The sequence below is a fragment of the Rutidosis leptorrhynchoides genome, chromosome 1 (assembly GCF_046630445.1).
Source record: "Rutidosis leptorrhynchoides isolate AG116_Rl617_1_P2 chromosome 1, CSIRO_AGI_Rlap_v1, whole genome shotgun sequence".
Lineage (NCBI taxonomy): Eukaryota > Viridiplantae > Streptophyta > Magnoliopsida > Asterales > Asteraceae > Rutidosis > Rutidosis leptorrhynchoides.
The window spans coordinates 473,452,743-473,475,000 of record NC_092333.1 but is presented as its reverse complement, the minus strand read 5'-3'; positions in this window follow the sequence as shown (position 1 = coordinate 473,475,000).

Here is a 22,258-nt window from a genome sequence, read left to right as displayed (position 1 = left end):
CTTCCGCTGTGCATTTGCTCATTTTAGAGATATTACTTGGAGTCATTCATGACATATTTTAAAAGACGTTGCATTCGAGTCGTTGAGTTCATCAAGATTATTATTAATTCAATTATAGTTGGATATATTATGAAATGGTATGCATGTCATCAACTTTCGATGGAATGAAAGTTTGTTTTTTAAAAACGAATGCAATGTTTGTAAAATGTATCATATAGAGGTCAAGTACCTCATGATGTAACCAAATGTAATGTATTCATCCAGATGGATTAGGACGGGTCGTTATATCAAACACGGGGTAATGTCATCCAAACCCACTAATCATCAAGAAACTTTGAATATGGCCCGCAAATTGATAGAAACGGTGGACGAAATCATAGTATCGGCACCTAAAGCCGAGGATAAGTCGGGTAGCAACAAAAGAAAATGGGAAGCCCCCCAATTAAGCAACAACAACTTTGCCAAGAAGCCTTTCACCTCCGATGGCAAGAAGGGTTATGCCGGGAACCTACCTCTTTGCAACAAATGCAACAAGCATCACTTTGGTGAATGTGACAAGCTAATTTGCCATCGGTGCCAAGCAATTGGTCATAAGGCCAACGAATGTAAAATTGCCGCCCCCGTCGCTCGAAAGGGGCCCAATGCACCAAAGACGGTCACTTGTTACGAATGTGGCCAAACATTTCATTATAGAAATGCATGCCCAAAGAAGAAAGATAACCCCAATACACGCAGCCGAGCTTTCAACATTAACACCGAGGAAGCCCGAGATGACAATGAACTAGTCACGGGTACGTTTTTTCTCAACAATTCTTATGTCTCTTGCTTATTCGATTCGGGTGCCGATAAGAGTTTTGTATCCAAGACTTTGACTCATTCTTTTAGCACTCCACCACTCCCACTAGATACTACTTATACCATTGAAGTGACCAACGGGAAACTATTGAGTGCCTACAAATTTTATCAGGGGTATACGTTAAACTTAATGGGTAAAGAGTTTGAAATTGACTTGGTACCTATAGAACTAGGGAGCTTCGATGTAATCATTGGTATGGATTGGTTAGCCAAAATGAAATCTCACATCCTTTGCAATCTTAAAGCGATTCAAATTGCTATCGAGAATGGTGAACCCTTGATTGTCTATGGCGATAACAGTTGCACTGGACTCAACCTCGTCTCGTGCCTTAAAGTTGAAAAATACCTTGGTAAAGGTTGTTTCGCAATTCTAGCTCATGTTAAAAAAGTCGAGATTGACGAGAAGCATATCGATGATGTGCCAATTGTTAGTGACTTTTTCGATGTTTTTCCCGACGAATTGCCGGGCCTTCCACCTCATCGACCGGTAGAATTCCAAATCAATCTTATTCCGGGAGCCGCACCCGTAGCACGTGTACCGTATAGACTTGCTCCATCCGAAATGCAAGAATTGCAAAGTCAAATCCAAGAACTACTCGACCGTGGTTTTATCCAACCTAGCCATTCACCATGAGGTGCCCCAATTTTGTTCGTTAAAAAGAAAGATGGATCCCTACGAATGTGCATTGATTATCGTGAACTAAACAAATTGACGGTTAAGAACCGATATCCTCTTCTGCTCATCGATGGCCTCTTTGATCAACTACAAGGGTCTTGTGTATATTCAAATATCGATCTCCGCTCAGCTTATCATCAATTAAGGGTTAAGGGGGAAGATGTCTCCAAAACCGCTTTCCAGACTCGTTATGGTAGTTATGAATTTCTTGTAATGCCATTTGGTCTCACTAACGCTTCGGCAGTGTTCATGGATCTTATGAACCGCGTGTGCAAGCGTGTACAAACCATACCTCGACATATTCATTATCGTGTTCATCGATGATATTTTGGTCTATTCTAAAAGCGAAGAAGAGCACGAACAACATCTCCGATTTGTGCTTGCACTCTTGAGGCAAGAACGACTCTATGCCAAATTCTCCAAGTGTGAATTTTGGTTGAAGGAAGTTCAATTTCTTGGTCATGTTGTAAGTGATCAAGGTATTAAAGTCGATCCCACAAAAATTGAAGCCATTAGTAAATGGGAGACTCCTACTACTACTACTCACATTCGTCAATTTTTGGGTCTCGCCGGATACTATCGTAGATTCATCGAAAACTTCTCTTTGGTTGCACGTCCTCTAACCGCGTTAACTCACAAGGGAAAGAAATTCATTTGGGTGACCGAGCAAGAATCCGAGTTTCAAATCTTGAAGACAAAGATAACCACCGCTCCTATCTTGTTTCTTCCCGAAGGCAATGATGATTTTGTTGTATATTGCAATGCCTCGAAACATGGTTTTGGGTGCGTATTGATGCAACGAAAGAAAGTCATTGCTTATGCTTCTCGACAATTGAAAATTCATGAACGGAACTATACAACACATGATCTCAAACTCGGAGCTGTTGTCTTTGCACTTAAAATGTGGAGACACTATCTTTATGGAACCAAGAGTACTATCTTCACCGATCACAAAATCCTCCAACACATCTTCGACCAAAAGCAACTAAAAAAGAGACAATGCTGGTGGATTGAAACTTTAAACGATTATGATTGTGAGCTTCGTTACCATCTCGGTAAGGCAAACGTAGTAGCCGATGCCTTAAGTCGAAAGGAAAGAGCGTTGCCTCTTCGTGTCCGAGCTTTAAACATCACCATTCACACCAACCTCAATAGTCAAATTCGTGTAGCCCAAGATGAGGCTCTCAAGGATGAAAACATCTCTCTCGGACACTTGAACGTCCTCACCTCTCGATTCGAAGTTAAGGAGACCGGACTTCGATATTTCGCCGGAAGAATTTGGGTGCCTATTTATGGGGACTTGCGAAGCCTTATTCTAGACGAAGCCTATAAGTCAAGGTATTCGATTCACCCCAGTGCCAATAAGATGTACCACGACCTCAAGGAACAATATTGGTGGCCAAACATTAAAAGGGACGTTGCTACTTATGTTGAAAAATGCCTAACTTGCTCCAAAGTCAAAGCCGAACATCAAAGACCGTCCGAACTACTTCAACAACCTGAAATCCCACAATGGAAGTGGGAGAGAATAACGATGGATTTTATCACAAAACTATCAAGAACAATGAGGGGTTATGATACTATTTGGGTTATTGTAGACCGTCTCACCAAATCCGCGCACTTCTTAGCCATGAAGGAAACTGAAAACATGGAAAAACTTGCACAACTTTACATTAAAGAAATCTTAGCCCGTCACGGTGTGCCTTTATCGATTATTTCCGACCGAGATGGTCGTTTTGTTTCTAGATTTTGGCGTACTTTACAAGAAGCGTTGGGAACGCGTTTAGACATGAGCACCGCATATCACCCACAAACCGACGGATAAAGTGAACGAACAATTCAAACCTTGGAAGACATGCTACAAGCTTGTGTTATCGATTTCGAAAAAGCTTGGGACAAGCACTTGCCTCTCGCCAAATTCTCTTACAACAATAGTTATCATGCGAGTATTAAAGCCGCACCTTTCGAAGCTTTGTATGGCCGAAAATGTCGTTCTCCTCTTTGTTAGGTCGAAGTAGGCGACACACAAATCACCGGACCCGAACTCATTCATGAAACAACCGATAAGATCGTTCAAATCCGAGATAGGCTTAGGACGGTCCGAAGTCGACAAAAGAGCTATACCGACAAAAGACGCAACGACCTCGAATTTCAAGTCGGTGACCGCGTAATGTTAAAAGTCACACCTTGGAAAGGTGTAATCCGTTTTGGGAAACACGGGAAACTAAATCCTCGGTATATTGGTCCTTTCGAAATCTTGGAGCGTGTTGGAACCGTTGCTTATCGTTTAGATCTTCCACCTCAATTAAGCTCCGTTCATCCTACTTTCCATGTATCGAACTTGAAGAAGTGTTTTGCAGAACCCAAACTCGTCATCCCTCTCGAGGAACTTACTATTGATGACAAACTTCATTTTGTGGAGGAACCGGTTGAAATTGTGGACACCTCCGTCAAGATGCTAAAACAAAGTAGAATCCCTATCGTTAAGGTCTGTTGGAATGCCAAGAGGGGACCCGAGTTTACTTGGGAAAGGCAAGATCAAATGCAAAGGAAATACCCTCATTTATTCGTAGATTTGGAAACGCAAGATCTCGAGGAAGAAACAACGACCACTACGCCTACTTAAATTTTGGGACGAAATTTATTTTAAGGAGTAGGTAATGTAACATCCCACCTTTTTCCGTTTATTTTCTATTTATTTATTTAAAGTTCGTTATAGAATTATAACATCTTCCGTTAATTCGCATTTTAAAATATTTCGTTAAGGTAATCCGTTTGGTTAATGCACGCACCCGCTTCAAACTTGAGGGACCAATGTTGTCATTTGACTAAACTCATGACTAGGTCAAAGAGTCAACATCCATCTCCTCCATTCATTATCCATTTCCTTTTTCCTTTTTCTTAATACTTTCACCTTTTCTCTCAAAACTCCAAATCAAAGATTCATCATCCATTTTCAATCTAGCAATCAAACATCAAAACAAATTACATATTTGGAATTCTTGCATCTTCCTCTTCAATTCCATGCCGATTTCATCAAGTTTGGGTAACTTTCTAAATCACTAGATTCTTTGTTCTTGATGTTTTTAACTTATAAAAGTGTTAATTAGTGTCTATGGCTCAAGTCTAACATGAATATATGATTTGTATGCTTGTTCTTGTTATTTTGATGTAACTAGCTTAAACTTGAAATGGGTGTGTTTGATCTCGAGATTTGGTTGCTTAAATGTTGTTCGATGTTAAAAGTACATGTATTAAATGTGTTACTAGCATCACTAGCTTCAATTTGATGTGTAGGTTGATTAGGAACACTTCATTAAAATGATTATTGATTTTGTGATTTTGGGTTAGGGTTTGATAGAAGTAAAATGGTGAAACAACCCAACCCGTATTTAAACCGGCCCATATAAATTTTTCTTTAATACATTAATATTTAGGTCCCAATTATGTTTCCAAAAACATCCTTAACACAAATAATAAGTTCAATAAACTTTTGAAACATTTAATACATAGTTTAAATATCCGAACGGGCAAACACGACCCGAATATTTTAAATTCCAACAAAACCGAACATGGTGATTGAGGATACGCTACCCAATACTAATAAATCCATAAGCACGTCTTCTAAAGTAAACTACGCAAGTTCACTAGTTCCCACGCTTACCCAAGCCACCACCTCCATGCAAATCTATAAAAAAGTAAACAACGAGAGGGTAAGCTAACGCTTAGTGAGTGAAAATATACTACATACATATATATGCATAAAATGGACACGCCACACAACAAATCAAAATATTACATACCGGAGCATCCAAGCATAAAGGCAAGCTAAACTAAGTATACCGTACGATCACTAAGCAACAAGTTAAAGATACATCAACGATTATAAATTCACTAACGACGATGTGAACAACGCGAATAAGCTACACCCGGAGGGTTAGCTACATCACAACAATACAAAAATATACATATAACAAAGCGTAAACCGCCCAAGGTTAACCCCTTAACCCGAGTACCGAAAACCAATTACCAAAATAAGATTGGCCGAACTACACGAGCCTTAGTAAATCCACATCCACACGAGACTACTATCTTCAATAACACAACAACATCGAGGTTGACCGAACTACACTAGCCTTAGTAATCTACAACCACACGAGATCACTACCTCAATAAGATGACCGAACTACACGCGTCATCGTGAATCCGAACTACACGAGACTCATGTAGTGACCCGAACTTTTCCGAACCTTTCTATGATTATATGTTTAATGAACACTATATTTACATGATTAAATGTTTCCAACATGTTAAGCAATCAAACTTGTTAAGACTTGGTTAATTGAAACAGAAATTTTGTAAACGTCTGATTACCCAGTTTGACCAATGATTCACGAACGCTATAAGTTTTATATGACATGATGATACATAAATGAATAAATATATATGTTTAACATGATATAATGATCATCAAGTATCTCATTAAAAATAGTAACAATAAGTTATATACTTAAAAAGGAGACTATTGACGTATGAAACACGAAACGATACATATAACGATTATCGTTATAACCACGTCTTACTAAATATATATGAAGCATATTAATACATTGTTATATTATATATAACATGATAATATGATAATTAAATATATCATTAAGTGTATTAACAATGAACTACATAAGTAAAAACAAGACTACTAACTTAAGGATTTCGAAACGAGACATATATGTAACGATTATCGTTGTAACGAAATTTAAATGTATATATCATATTAAGATATATTAATATATCATAATATCATGATAATATAATAATTTAAAATCTCATTTGATAATATAAACTTTGGGTTAATAACATTTAACAAGATCGTTAACCTAAAGGTCTCAAAACAACACTTACATGTAACGACTAACGATGACTTAACGACTCAGTTAAAATGTATATACATGTAGTGTTTTAATATGTATTCATACACTTTTGAAAGACTTTAATACACTTATCAAAATACTTCTACTTAACAAAAATGCTTACAATTACATCCTCGTTCAGTTTCATCACAATTCTACTCGTATGCACCCGTATTCGTACTCGTACAATACACAGCTTTTAGATGTATGTACTATTGGTATATACACTCCAATGATCAGCTTTTAACAGCCCATGTGAGTCACCTAACACATGTGGGAACCATCATTTGGCAACTAGCATGAAATATCTCATAAAATTATAAAAATATGAGTAATCATTCATGACTTATTTACATGAAAACAAAATTACATATCCTTTATATCTAATCCATACACCAACGACCAAAAACACCTACAAACACTTTCATTCTTCAATTTTCTTCATCTAATTGATCTCTCTCAAGTTCTAACTTCAAGTTCTAACTGTTCTTCATAAATTCTACAAGTTCTAGTTACATAAAATCAAGAATACTTTCAAGTTTGGTAGCTCACTTTTAATCTTGTAAGGTGATCATCCAACCTCAAGAAATCTTTGTTTCTTACAGTAAGTTATCATTCTAATACAAGGTAATAATCATATTCAAACTTTGGTTCAATTTCTATAACTATAACAATCTTATTTTAAGTGATGATCTTACTTGAACTTGTTTTCGTGTCATGATTCTGCTTCAAGAACTTCGAGCCATCCACGGATCCGTTGAAGCTAGATCCATTTTTCTCTTTTCCAGTAGGTTTATCCAAGGAACTTAAGGTAGTAATGATGTTCATAACATCATTCGATTCATACATAAAAAGCTATCATATTCGAAGTGGTAAACTAGTAATCACTAGAACATAGTTTAATTAATTCTAAACTTGTTCGTAAATAAAGTTAATCCTTCTAACTACACTTTTAAAATCAACTATACACATGATCTATATCTATATGATATGCTAACTTAATGATTTAAAACCTGGAAACACGATAAACACCATAAAATCGGATTTACGCCGTCGTAGTTACAACCGGGGGCTGTTTTGGTTTGGATAATTAAAAACTATGAAGAACTTTGATTTAAAAGCTATACTTCTGGGAAAATGATTTTTATTATGAACATGAAACCATATCCAAAAATCATGGTTAAACTCAAAGTGAAAGTATGTTTTTCAAAACAGTCATCAAGATGTCGTTCTTTCGATGGAAATGACTACCTCTTTCAAAAATGACTTGTAACTTGTATTTCCGACTATAAACCTATACCTTTTCTGTTTAGTTTCATAAAGTCACGTTCAATACGAAACCGTGGCCGCTTAAATCACTCAAAACGGATTAGAAACGAAGAAATGGCGAGCAAAACAAAATTGGTAAAAACTACTCATTTTAGCTACGTGAAAATTGGTAACAAATCTATTCCAACCATAACTTAATCAACTTGTATTGTATATTATGTAATCTTGAGATACCATAGACACGTATACAATGTTTCGACCTATCATGTCGACACATCTATATATATTTCGGAACAACCATAGACACTCTATATGTGAATGTTGGAGTTAGCTATACAGGGTTGAGGTTGATTCCAAAATATATATAGTTTGAGTTGTAATCAATACTGAGATATGTATACACTGGGTCGTGGATTGATTCAAGATAATATATATCGATTTATTTCTGTACATCTAACTGTGGACAACTAGTTGTAGGTTACTAACGAGGACAGCTGACTTAATAAACTTAAAACATCAAAATGTATTAAAAGTGTTGTAAATATATTTTGAACATACTTTGATATATATGTACATATTTGTTATAGGTTCGTGAATCGACCAGTGGCCAAGTCTTACTTCCCGACGAAGTAAAAAATCTGTGAAAGTGAGTTATAGTCCCACTTTTAAAATCTAATATTTTTGGGATGAGAATACATGCAGGTTTTATAAATGATTTACAAAATACACACAAGTACGTGAAACTACATTCTATGGTTGAATTATCGAAATCGAATATGCCCCTTTTTATTAAGTCTGGTAATCTAAGAATTAGGGAACAGACACCCTAATTGACGCGAATCCTAAAGATAGATCTATCAGGCCTAATAAACCCCATCCAAAGTACTGGATGCTTTAGTACTTTGAAATTTATATCATATCCGAAGGGTGTCCCGGAATGATGGGGATATTCTTAAATATGCATCTTGTTAATGTCGGTTACCAGGTGTTCACCATATGAATGATTTTTATCTCTATGTATGGGATGTGTATTGAAATATGAAATCTTGTGGTCTATTATTATGATTTGATAATATATAGGTTAAAACTATAACTCACCAACATTTTTGTTGACGTTTTTAGCATGTTTATTCTCAGGTGATTATTAAGAGCTTCCGCTGTAGCATACTTAAATAAGGACGAGATTTGGAGTTCATGCTTGTATGATATTGTGTAAAAACTACATTCAAGAAACTTATTTCGTTGTAACATATTTGCATTGTAAACCATTATGTAATGGTCGCGTGTAAACATGATATTTTACATTATCATTATTTGATAATCTACGTAAAGCTTATTAAACCTTTATTGATGAAATAAAGGTTATGGTTTGTTTTAAAATGAATTCAGTCTTTGAAAAACGTCTCATATAGAGGTCAAAACCTCGCAACGAAATCAATTAATATGGAACATTTTTAATCAATAAGAACGGGACATTTCAGTTGGTATCAGAGCGTTGGTCTTAGAGAACCAGAATTTTGCATTAGTGTGTCTTATCGAGTTTGTTAGGATGCATTAGTGAGTCTGGACTTCGACCGTATTTACTTGAAAAATGATTGCTTAACAAATTTTGTTGGTAACTATATATTTTTAACATGTGAATATTATGTGATATATTAATCTCTTAACGTGTTTGATATTATGTGATAGATTTCTACCTCTAGAACAAGTCCCATTGACTCACCTAATAATAATGAAGAGTCAAATGTAAATTGGAATGATTCGTGGACTGATTCACAAGTTCCCGAAGAGGAACCGGAAGAAGAGTCGGAACCGGAAGAAGAATCGGAACCGGAAGAAGAATCGGAACCGGAAGAAGAAATAGAACCAGTGGGGGAAATAATAAAATGGTTAAGTAGAAGAAAATCCTCAACCAACAGACCAAAGTTAATTATGGTTAATGGTGTTTCCGCCAAGGAAGCAAAGTATTTGGAGGATTACCAATTCTCCGATGAATCGGATCCCGACAAGGATTCTGATGATGTTATAGAAATTACCCCAACACAATTTAATAAGGCAAAAGAGAACAATAAGAGAAAGGGCATAAAAATAGAGAAATTTGATTCCAAACCCGATGAACTTTATATGTATCGTCAACACCCGTATTTCTTAAGTTGTGACAATAACCCGGGAACCTCTAAACCACCAGGTTTTTCTAAACCAATGTGGAAAACGACGGCTCGTATTAGGGGAACATCATATATCCCTAGAAACTTGGCAAAACGAACCAAAACTAAAGAAGAAGAAACGAGCGAGTCGGAATAAGATAGTTGTATTCGTGTGGTGTAATATATGTAATATAGTGTGCTTATGCTTTATGATATATGTAAAAATCGCTTGTATTAATAAGTATTTTTTTTTTTATGAATCTAACTCTTGTCTATTTTACAGTATAAAAACACAAAATGGATAGACAACCCAATATTTTAAGAGACCTACCCGGAGACATGATTGATGAAATCTTGTCTAGAGTCGGTCAGAATTCCTCGACACAACTATTTAAGGCGAGATCAGTTTGTAAGATATTTGAAGAACATTCCAAGAATGCCTTGGTTTATAAAAGGCTTTCGTTCAAAATATGGGGGATATCACATTGGGAAATCCATAAGTTACGATGTGTTTACTTTGACGCATATATTGCGGGGAATCCAAATGCTATTTTACGTAACGGGTTAAGAAATTATTTTGACTCAATATATCCGAATATAGGACTTCGTGATTTAGAAAAAGCGGCTAACATGCAACATAAAGAAGCATGTTATGCTTACTGGTTAGTAATGTTCGCTTCTCACCAAAATGAGAACAAGAACATCGGGCTACAACTATTAAACAAAACGTTCCCACAAGTGACGGAGTCGGTAATTGGGGTAAGAAATGAAGTTTTTAGATTGTTACAGGACTGTTGGACATTACGTAACCCTCGTCCCTTTGACGACGTTACAACACGCTGTCTTATCAATGGCCATAACGGTTATCTTCCACAAGACCAAGGATGGGAAGTAGTCCTAGTAAAACCAGAATGCATGACTTGTTTCTGGACGTATGAATTAGGTGTCTTTATTGCCTTTGCTGAACGACTTGTATACTAGCTAGAATTATCTTCACAACCATCTTGTATCAAATTTATTGTGTGCTATATTTCATGCTATATGTAAAATAAGCGGTATTGTAAGTTTGTAAAATATTGTGTAAAAGTTTGAACGCGAAATATTATTATAATCAGTTTTTCATATAGAAATGTAGTAGTTGAATTGTATATTAGCTACTAAGTATGAACTTAACGGGTAGGTACTACCCGAATTTAAACTTATAAAATGCTAATATGAAGAAAAAGCTTTTATAAATGAGTTCATATTATGCTACGAGACACTATTGACTACTCTTAATATTCTGTATGATTAACTTGTTTCATTTGACTATTTTGAAGGAAATGGCACCAACTACTCGACATACCTTGAATATGAGCGAAGAGGAATTTCGTGCCTTTCTTGCTTCAAACATAGCCGCAGTACAGGCTACGCTACATAGCAACAATAACCTTGGATCTAGCAGTACAGGAAATCGTGTAGGATGCACCTACAAAGAATTCACTGCCTGCAAACCTTTGGAATTTGATAGAACCGAAGGACCGATCGAATTGAAACGGTGGACCGATAAAGTCGAATCGGTGTTTGCCATAAGTAAGTGTACTGAAGAGGACAAAGTGAAGTACGCTACGCATACCTTCACAGGTACTATGTTAACATGGTGGAATACCTATCTAGAGCAAGTGGGACAAGATGATTCTTACGCACTACCGTGGTCAGCATTTAAGCACTTGATGAACGAGAAGTACCGTCCCAGAACCGAGGTCAATAAGCTCAAGACAGAACTTAGAGGGTTACGAACCCAAGGATTTGATATTACCACGTATGAAAGACGATTCACAGAATTGTGCCTATTGTGTCTGGGAGCGTTCGAAGATGAGGAAGAGAAGATCGACGCGTTTGTGAAAGGATTACTGGAAAGAATCCAAGAAGATATAAGTTCACACGAGCCCGCCTCCATACAACAGGCATGTAGAATGGCTCACAAACTAGTGAACCAAATTGAGGAAAGAATTAAAGAACAGGCGGCTAAAGAGGCCAATGTGAAGCAAGTCAAAAGAAAGTGGGAGGAAAATGGTGATAAGAATCACCAATACAACAACAACAGCAATTACAACAATAATCGCAACAACTATCCCAACAATCGTAACATCAATCGCAACTACAACAAACGGCCCAACAACAACAACAACAACAACAACAACAACAGCAGCAGCAACTACAACAATCATTCCAACAACAATAACAACCGCAACAACAACAATAATCAGAAGCAGCTATGCCAAAGGTGTGAAAAGTATCACTCGGGGTTCTGCACCAAATTTTGCAACAAGTGTAAAAGAAATGGTCATAGCGCGGTGAAGTGTGAGGTCTACGGACCAGGGGTTAACAGAACGAAAGGAAAAAATGGTGTCGGAATGAGTAATGGTGGAGCAAGTAGTGTCGGAGTAAGTTATGCCAATGTAGTTTGTTATAAATGTGGAAACTCGGGCCACATTATTAGAAATTGCCCGAACCAGGAGAACACGAATGGACAAGGCTGCGGAAGAGTTTTCAATATTAATGCGGCAGAGGCACAGGAAGACCTGGAGCTTGTTACGGGTACGTTTCTTATTGACAATAAATCTGCTTACGTTTTATTTGATTCGGGTGCGGATAGAAGCTATATGATTAGAGATTTTTGTGCTAAATTAAGTTGTCCATTGACGCCGTTGGATAGTAAATTTTTACTCGAATTAGCAAACGGTAAATTAATTTCAGCAGATTATATATGCCGAAATTGAGAAATTAAACTGGGTACCGAAATATTTAAGATTGATTTGATACCAGTAGAGTTAGGGAGTTTTGATGTAATAGTTGGCATGGACTGGCTGAAGAAGGTGAAAGCAGAGATCGTATGTTATAAAAATGCAATTCGCATTGTACGAGAAGAAGGAGAACCCTTAATGGTGTACGGAGAAAAGGGCAACACGAAGCTACATCTTATTAGTAATTTGAAGGCACAAAAACTAATAAGAAAAGGTTGCTATGCTGTTCTAGCACATGTCGAGAAAGTACAAACTGAAGAAAAGAGCATCAATGATGTTTTTGTCGCAAAAGAATTTCCCGATGTATTTCCGAAAGAATTACCGGGACTACCCCCACATCGATTTGTTGAATTTCAAATAGATCTTGTACCAGGAGCTGCACCAATAGCTCGTGCTCCTTACAGACTCGCACCCAGCGAGATGAAAGAACTGCAAAGCCAACTGCAAGAACTATTAGAACGTGGTTTCATTCGACCAAGCACATCACCATGGGGAGCTCTTGTTTTGTTTGTCAAGAAGAAAGATGGTACATTTAGGTTGTGTATTGACTACAGAGAGTTGAACAAACTTACCATCAAAAACCGTTATCCACTGCCGAGAATTGACGACTTATTTGATCAACTACAAGGCTCGTCGGTTTATTCGAAGATCGATTTACGTTCTGGATATCATCAAATGCGAGTAAAAGAGGATGATATTCCAAAAACTGCTTTTAGGACGCGTTATGGTCATTACGAGTTTATGGTTATGCAGTTTGGATTGACTAACGCACCAGCTGTGTTCATGGACCTTATGAACTGAGTGTGTGGGCCATATCTTGACAAGTTTGTCATTGTTTTCATCGATGACATACTTATTTACTCAAAGAATGATCAAGAGCACGAAGAACATTTGAGAAAAGTGCTAGAAGTATTGAGGAAAGAAAAACTGTACGCTAAGTTTTCAAAGTGTGCATTTTGGTTGGAAGAAGTTCAATTCCTCGGTCACATAGTGAACAAAGAAGGTATCCAGGTGGACCCTGCAAAGATCGAAACCGTTGAAAAGTGGGAAACCCCAAAAAATCCGAAGCATATACGTCAATTTTTAGGATTGGCTGGTTACTACAGAAGATTCATCCAAGATTTCTCCAAAATAGCAAAACCCTTGACTGCATTAACGCATAAAGGGAAGAAATTTGAATGGAAGGATGAACAAGAGAAGGCGTTTCAGTTATTGAAGAAAAAGCTAACTACGACACCTATATTGTCATTGCCTGAAGGGAATGATGATTTTGTGATATATTGTGACGCCTCAAAGCAAGGTCTCGGTTGTGTATTAATGCAACGAATGAAGGTAATTGCTTATGCGTCTAGACAATTGAAGATTCACGAGCAAAATTATACGACGCATGATTTGGAATTAGGCGCGGTTGTTTTTGCATTAAATACTTGGAGGCACTACTTATATGGGGTCAAAAGTATTATATATACCGACCACAAAAGTCTTCAACACATATTTAATCAGAAACAACTGAACATGAGGCAGCGTAGGTGGATTGAATTGTTGAATGATTACGACTTTGAGATTCGTTACCACCCGGAGAAGGCAAATGTGGTAGCCGACGCCTTGAGTAGAAAGGACAGAGAACCCATTCGAGTAAAATCTATGAATATAATGATTCACAATAACCTTACTACTCAAATAAAGGAGGCGCAACAAGGAGTTTTAAAAGAGGGAAATTTAAAGAATGAAATACCCAAAGGATCGAAGAAGCATCTTAATATTCGGGAAGATGGAACCCGGTATAGGGCTGAAAGGATTTGGGTACCAAAATTTGGAGATATGAGAGAAATGGTACTTAGAGAAGCTCATAAAACCAGATACTCAATACATCCTGGAACGGGAAAGATGTACAAGGATCTCAAGAAACATTTTTGGTAGCCAGGTATGAAAGCTGATGTTTCTAAATACGTAGGGGAATGTTTAATGTGTTCTAAGGTCAAAGCAGAGCATCAGAAACCATCGGATCTACTTCAACAACCCGAAATCCCGGAATGGAAATGGGAAAACATTACCATGGATTTCATCACTAAATTGCCAAGGACCGCAAGTGGTTTTGATACTATTTAGGTAATAGTTGATCGTCTCACCAAATCAGCACACTTCCTGCCAATAAGAGAAGATGACAAGATGGAGAAGTTAGCACGACTGTATTTGAAGGACGTCATCTCCAGACATGGAATACCAATTTCTATTATCTCTGATAGGATGGCAGATTTATTTCAAGATTTTGGCAGACATTACAGCAAGCATTAGGAACTCGTCTAGACATGAGTACTTCCTATCATCCACAAACTGATGGGCAGAGTGAAAGGACGATACAAACGCTTGAAGACATGCTACGAGCATGTGTTATTGATTTCGGAAACAGTTGGGATCGACATCTACCGTTAGCAGAATTTTCCTACAAATATAACTACCATTCAAACATTGAGATGGCTCGGTTTGAAGCACTTTATGGTAGAAAGTGCAGGTCTCCAATTTGTTGGAGTGAAGTGGGGGATAGACAGATTACGGGTCCGGAGATAATACAAGAAACTACTGAGAAGATCATCCAAATTCAACAACGGTTGAAAACCGCCCAAAGTCGACAAAAGAGCTACGCCGACATTAAAAGAAAAGATATAGAATTTGAAATTGGAGAGATGGTCATGCTTAAGGTTGCACCTTGGAAAGGTGTTGTTCGATTTGGTAAACGAGGGAAATTAAATCCAAGGTATATTGGACCATTCAAGATTATTGATCGTGTCGGACCAGTAGCTTACCGACTTGAGTTACCTCAACAACTCACGGCTGTACATAACACTTTCAACGTCTCGAATTTGAAGAAATGTTTTGCTAAAGAAGATCTCACTATTCCGTTGGACGAAATCCAAATCAATGAAAAACTTCAATTCATTGAAGAACCCTTTGAAATAATGGATCGTGAGGTTAAGAGACTTAAACAAAATAAGATACCGATTGTTAAGGTTCGATGGAATGCTCGTAGAGGACCCGAGTTCACCTGGGAACGAGAAGATCAGATGAAGAAGAAGTACCCGCACTTATTTCCAGAAGATGAGCCAACACCTCCAATCGCTTAAAATTTCGGGACGAAATTTATTTAACGGGTAGGTACTGTAGTGACCCGAACTATTCCGAACCCTTCTATGATTATATGTTTAATGAACACTATATTTACATGATTAAATGTTTCCAACATGTTAAGCAATCAAACTTGTTAAGACTTGGTTAATTGAAACAGAAATTTTGTAAACGTCTTATTACCCAGTTTGACCAATGATTCACGAACGCTATAAGTTGTATATGACATGATGATACATAAATGAATAAATATATATGTTTAACATGATATAATGATCATCAAGTATCTCATTAAAAATAGTAACAATAAGTTATATACTTAAAAAGGAGACTATTGACGTATGAAACTCGAAACGATACATATAACGATTATCATTATAACCACGTCTTACTAAATATATATGAAGCATATTAATACATTGTTATATTATATATAACATGATAATATGATAATTAAATATATCATTAAGTGTATTAACAATGAACTACATAAGTAAAAACAAGACTACTAACTTACGGATTTCGAAACGAGACATATATTTAACGATTATCGTTGTAACGATATTTAAATGTATATATCATATTAAGATATATTAATATATCATAATATCATGATAATATAATAATTTAAAATCTCATTTGATATTATAAACTTTGGGTTAACAACATTTAACAAGATCGTTAACCTAAAGGTCTCAAAACAACACTTACATGTAACGACTAACGATGACTTAACGACTCAGTTAAAATGTATATACATGTAGTGTTTTAATATGTATTCATACACTTTTGAAAGACTTCAAGACACTTATCAAAATACTTCTACTTAACAAAAATGCTTACAATTACATCCTCGTTCAGTTTCATCAACAATTCTACTCGTATGCACCCGTATTCGTACTCGTACAATACACAGCTTTTAGATGTATGTACTATTGGTATATACACTCCAATGATCAGCCCTTAGCAGCCCATGTGAGTCACCTAACACATGTGGGAACCATCATTTGGCAACTAGCATGAAATATCTCATAAAATTACAAAAATATGAGTAATCATTCATGACTTATTTACATGAAAACAAAATTACATATCCTTTATATCTAATCCATACACCAACGACCAAAAACACCTAAAAACACTTTCATTCTTTAATTTTCTTCATCTAATTGATCTCTCTCAAGTTCTAACTTCAAGTTCTAAGTGTTCTTCATAAATTCTACAAGTTCTAGTTACATAAAATCAAGAATACTTTCAAGTTTGCTAGCTCACTTCCAATCTTGTAAGGTGATCATCTAACCTCAAGAAATCTTTGTTTCTTACAGTAGGTTATCATTCTAATACAAGGTAATAATCATATTCAAACTTTGGTTCAATTTCTATAACTATAACAATCTTATTTTAAGTGATGATCTTACTTGAACTTGTTTTCGTGTCATGATTCTACTTCAAGAACTTCGAGCCATCCAAAGATCCGTTGAAGCTAGATCCATTTTTCTCTTTTCCAGTAGGTTTATCCAAGGAACTTAAGGTAGTAATGATGTTCATAACATCATTCGATTCATACATAAAAAGCTATCATATTCGAAGTGGTAAACTAGTAATCACTAGAACATAGTTTAGTTAATTCTAAACTTGTTCGCAAATAAAGTTAATCCTTCTAAATACACTTTTAAAATCAACTATACACATGATCTATATCTATATGATATGCTAACTTAATGATTTAAAACCTGGAAACATGATAAACACCATAAAACCGGATTTACGTCGTCGTAGTTACAACCGGGGCTGTTTTGGTTTGGATAATTAAAAACTATGAAGAACTTTGATTTAAAAGCTATACTTCTGGAAAAATAATTTTTCTTATGAACATGAAACCATATCCAAAAATCATGGTTAAACTCAAAGTGAAAGTATGTTTTTCAAAACAGTCATCAAGATGTCGTTCTTTCGATGGAAATGACTACCTCTTTCAAAAACGACTTGTAACTTGTATTTCCGACTATAAATCTATACCTTTTCTGTTTAGTTTCATAAAGTAAAGTTCAATACAAAACCGTGGCCACTTAAATCACTTAAAACGGATTAGAAACGAAGAAATGGCGAGCAAAACAAAATTGGTAAAAACTACTCATTTTAGCTACGTGAAAATTGGTAACAAATCTATTCCAATCATAACTTAATCAACTTGTATTGTGTATTATGTAATCTTGAGATACCATAGACACGTATACAATGTTTCAACCTATCATGTCGACACATCTATATATATTTCGGAACAACCATAGACACTCTATATGTGAATGTTGGAGTTAGCTATACAGGGTTGAGGTTGATTCCAAAATATATATAGTTTGAGTTGTAATCAATACTGAGATATGTATACACTGGGTCGTGGATTGATTCAAGATAATATATATCGATTTATTTCTGTACATCTAACTGTGGACAACTAGTTGTAGGTTACTAACGAGGACAGCTGACTTAATAAACTTAAAACATCAAAATGTATTAAAAGTGTTGTAAATATATTTTGAACATACTTTGATATATATGTACATATTTGTTATAGGTTTGTGATTCGACCAGTGGCCAAGTCTTACTTCCCGACGAAGTAAAAAATCTATGAAAGTGAGTTATAGTCCCACTTTTAAAATCTAATATTTTTGGGATGAGAATACATGCAGGTTTTATAAATGATTTACAAAATAGACACAAGTACGTGAAACTACATTCTATGGTTGAATTATCGAAATCGAATATGTCCCTTTTTATTAAGTCTGGTAATCTAAGAATTAGGGAACAGACACCCTAATTGACGTGAATCCTAAAGATAGATCTATTGGGCCTAAAAAACCCCATCCAAAGTACCAGATGCTTTAGTACTTCGAAATTTATATCATATCCGAAGGGTGTCCCGGAATGATGGGGATATTCTTAAATATGCATCTTGTTAATGTCGGTTACCAGGTGTTCACCATATGAATGATTTTTATCTCTATGTATGGGATGTGTATTGAAATATGAAATCTTGTGGTCTATTATTATGATTTGATAATATATAGGTTAAACCTATAACTCACCAACATTTTTGTTGACGTTTTAAGCATGTTTATTCTCAGGTGATTATTAAGAGCTTCCGCTATCGCATACTTAAATAAGGACGAGATTTGGAGTCCATGCTTGTATGATATTGTGTAAAAACTTCATTCAAGAAACTTATTTCGTTGTAACATATTTGTATTGTAAACCATTATGTAATGGTCGCGTGTAAACAGGATATTTTAGATTATCATTATTTGATAATCTACGTAAAGCTTTTTAAACCTTTATTGATGAAATAAAGGTTATGGTTTGTTTTAAAATGAATGCAGTCTTTGAAAAACGTCTCATATAGAGGTCAAAACCTCGCAACGAAATCAATTAATATGGAACGTTTTTAATCAATAAGAACAGGACATTTCAACTCACTTCTGATAAGATGACCAAACTACACGTGTCATCGTGAATCCGCATCTACATGTGACCCATTTCTCCCAAACACAACTCAATATCAACCCTTCGCCATTGGGGTTATATAATCCACATCACAAGCATATGTGATAACGTACACACAAAGTGTGTACCTCATCAAAGGTGGTCAACCAAAACGCACAACCGTGCTAATTGGACACATACACAAGTCCATCAAATCCACCTATATGTTAAGTGAGCTCTATAGCCGAGAATCACTTCACCCGACCCGCACCCATCCCACACATATATATGCACATAGGATATTAACACTCACCTTATCGCCTTGATAAATGCCACCGAACAATCTGCAACTCGCCAATGGAAAGTACCTATTCTGTTATCACATGACAAATAACACAATTAGGGTGGATTTACAAACCAACCCAAATCGACAACTAGCGAAATTTCGACCCAAATGCACCTCCAAGCACAAACCGCGCCCAAACTAACCAATAATCACTAACACTAGTGATTATACACCATTTACTAGCCTTAAACATGGTTAAATCATTAACCAACCCAAAACCCGCCTTCATCACTTATCAACCCGAATCTTGGTTTTAATCTTCAATTAACAACTAAATGGGTTCCATCTATGAATCATAGAATCAAAAGCCCCAAATTTAGATGATGAACACGAAAATGAAATTCGGAGTTAGAACTTACCACTAGTATCACCTTGAAGCTAAGAACGAGGAGAACAAACTTATCTCTTACACTTTCGATCAAAACTCGCTTCTTCATTTCCAAAAATCCCTTTGAATCGATTGGGGTTTGAAGTTTTTGAGAGGAAAATGAGAAGAAAAGGAAAAAGAAATAAAGAAAATGAGATGAGTGGATGGGATTTAAGATCCCAAATCTGGCACATACGAGAAATGACCAAAATGCCCTCGAATATCCTTTAAAATTGCAAATCTAGTACCAGCTCGCCCAGAATGCCGTACCGCGACCTATAACGTATTCTGGTGGTTGCCTTAACATGCCTCCTGGAATTGAAATCAACTGAATGCCGCGCCGCAGCCCTTTCTGTCGCGCAGCGACCCAAGGCGTGGTCTGGTGCCTTCCTTACCGTGCCTCCTGATCCTGATTTATTTGTAATGTCGCGCCGCAACCCATACCTCCGTGCCGCGACCTTTAACATGGTCTGATCACTTTTCGCATACAAGAACTTTAACACACGAACATGTCTCAATTCCTTCATACACCTATCGTACATATGCGATACACCTGTAAATCATGTACGGGGAAAAACGGGGTGTTACAACTCTCCCCCACTTAGATTCGATCACGTCCTCCTGATCCTAGTCACTTAACCGATCGGAACCACACTCTATGGTCCTCAAACTACGTTACAATCCGACTTCCATTACCCTTCTCATTAACCCGAAGATTAATTCATTTACTAAATACATACACGCACGTATTCCAAGTCGCGCAATACACGCAACAACCGAAGTCTACAACGATCACTTAGAATACGCGAAATCACCACGTATTCTTCCAACTTCTCTAGGCAATTCTTCTCAAAGAGTTACACTTAACAACTAAATTGTCACTCGCGACTTCTTAAGAATCCACAGATCCGAGTACTACAAACTTGCTCAATCCCTCATATCGGGAAAAACTCCACCAATCTCGTACCGAGATATCAACCCTTTAGCGTACCATACCAAGTACAATGCTAAAAGTAACCACGTCCCAAACTAAAGTCAACCATCAAACCGATGAAGACAAAATAAAAGTGAAGTCTAACGGATAACACTTACCACTTAACATCCCTTGTAGTGCGCAAACACGTCTAATACGCAACTACCGCAAACACGTGAGCAAAATACGACTATTGCATCACTATTCGCACTAAAATGGTCCTTACGACCCCACCATTGGCGTATAAAACAACCAATAGATCACACAACATGGTCCTTACGACCCCACCATTGGCGTATAAAACAACCAATAGATCACACAAGATGAAGGCTGGCCGAAAACTACACGCGCCTTAGTGAATCCGCAACCACACGCGACCCACTACCTCCACAGCACAACAATCGGGATTGGCCGAACTACACGCGCCCTAGTGAATCCGAACTACACGAAAGTCACTATCCTAATAGAATGACCGCAACCACACGTGTCATTGTGAATCCGAACTACACGAGACTCACTTCCTCAATATAATGACCGCATCCACACGAGTCATTGTAAATCCAAACTACACGAGACTCACTTCCACAATAAGATGACCGAACTACACGTGTCATCGTGAATCCGCATCCACACGAGATCCACTTCCCAAATCTCAACACAGGAATGGTACTCGAATTTCCCATCGGTGTTCATAACAACCGTTAGAGTACTTAACACGTCGTACACTAATCCACGAGTGGCATCTTAACACGTCGATGCTTCACCCCAGGTGGCGTCTTAACACATCGACACTTCACCCGTGATAGTCCTTGGAGTGGCATCTTAACACGTCGATACTTCACTTCGAGTGGTGTCTTAACACGTCAACACTTCATTCTTCGTCTTACTTGGGGTGGCATCTTAACACGTCGACACTTCACTCGCCACGTAAGAAGTGGTGTCTTAACACGTCGACACTTCACAACTCATACCACACAAATAAATACATCATATATCCACGCATATAATTATTCCACTCACAAATCATACGCACACATGAACATCGCTATCACAATCGAGCAAGAACCACCTATATCGCACATAGGCTCAAAACAACAGTTCTCTAGAAGAGAATCCGACATGCACATCCCTTAACCGGGAATCCCACCTTGCTCGTCAAACACATCCATTTATCTCTCAACGAGATTCACCATATTACCACCTCGGTGATAATTCAAATCCAAAACCTTAAGTACAAATTAACCGAAATTGTACTCTACCACAAATCGACCAATTCTAGGTCCTATCACAAGTTCCGAATATACTAAGAGCATCATCCGAAATCTC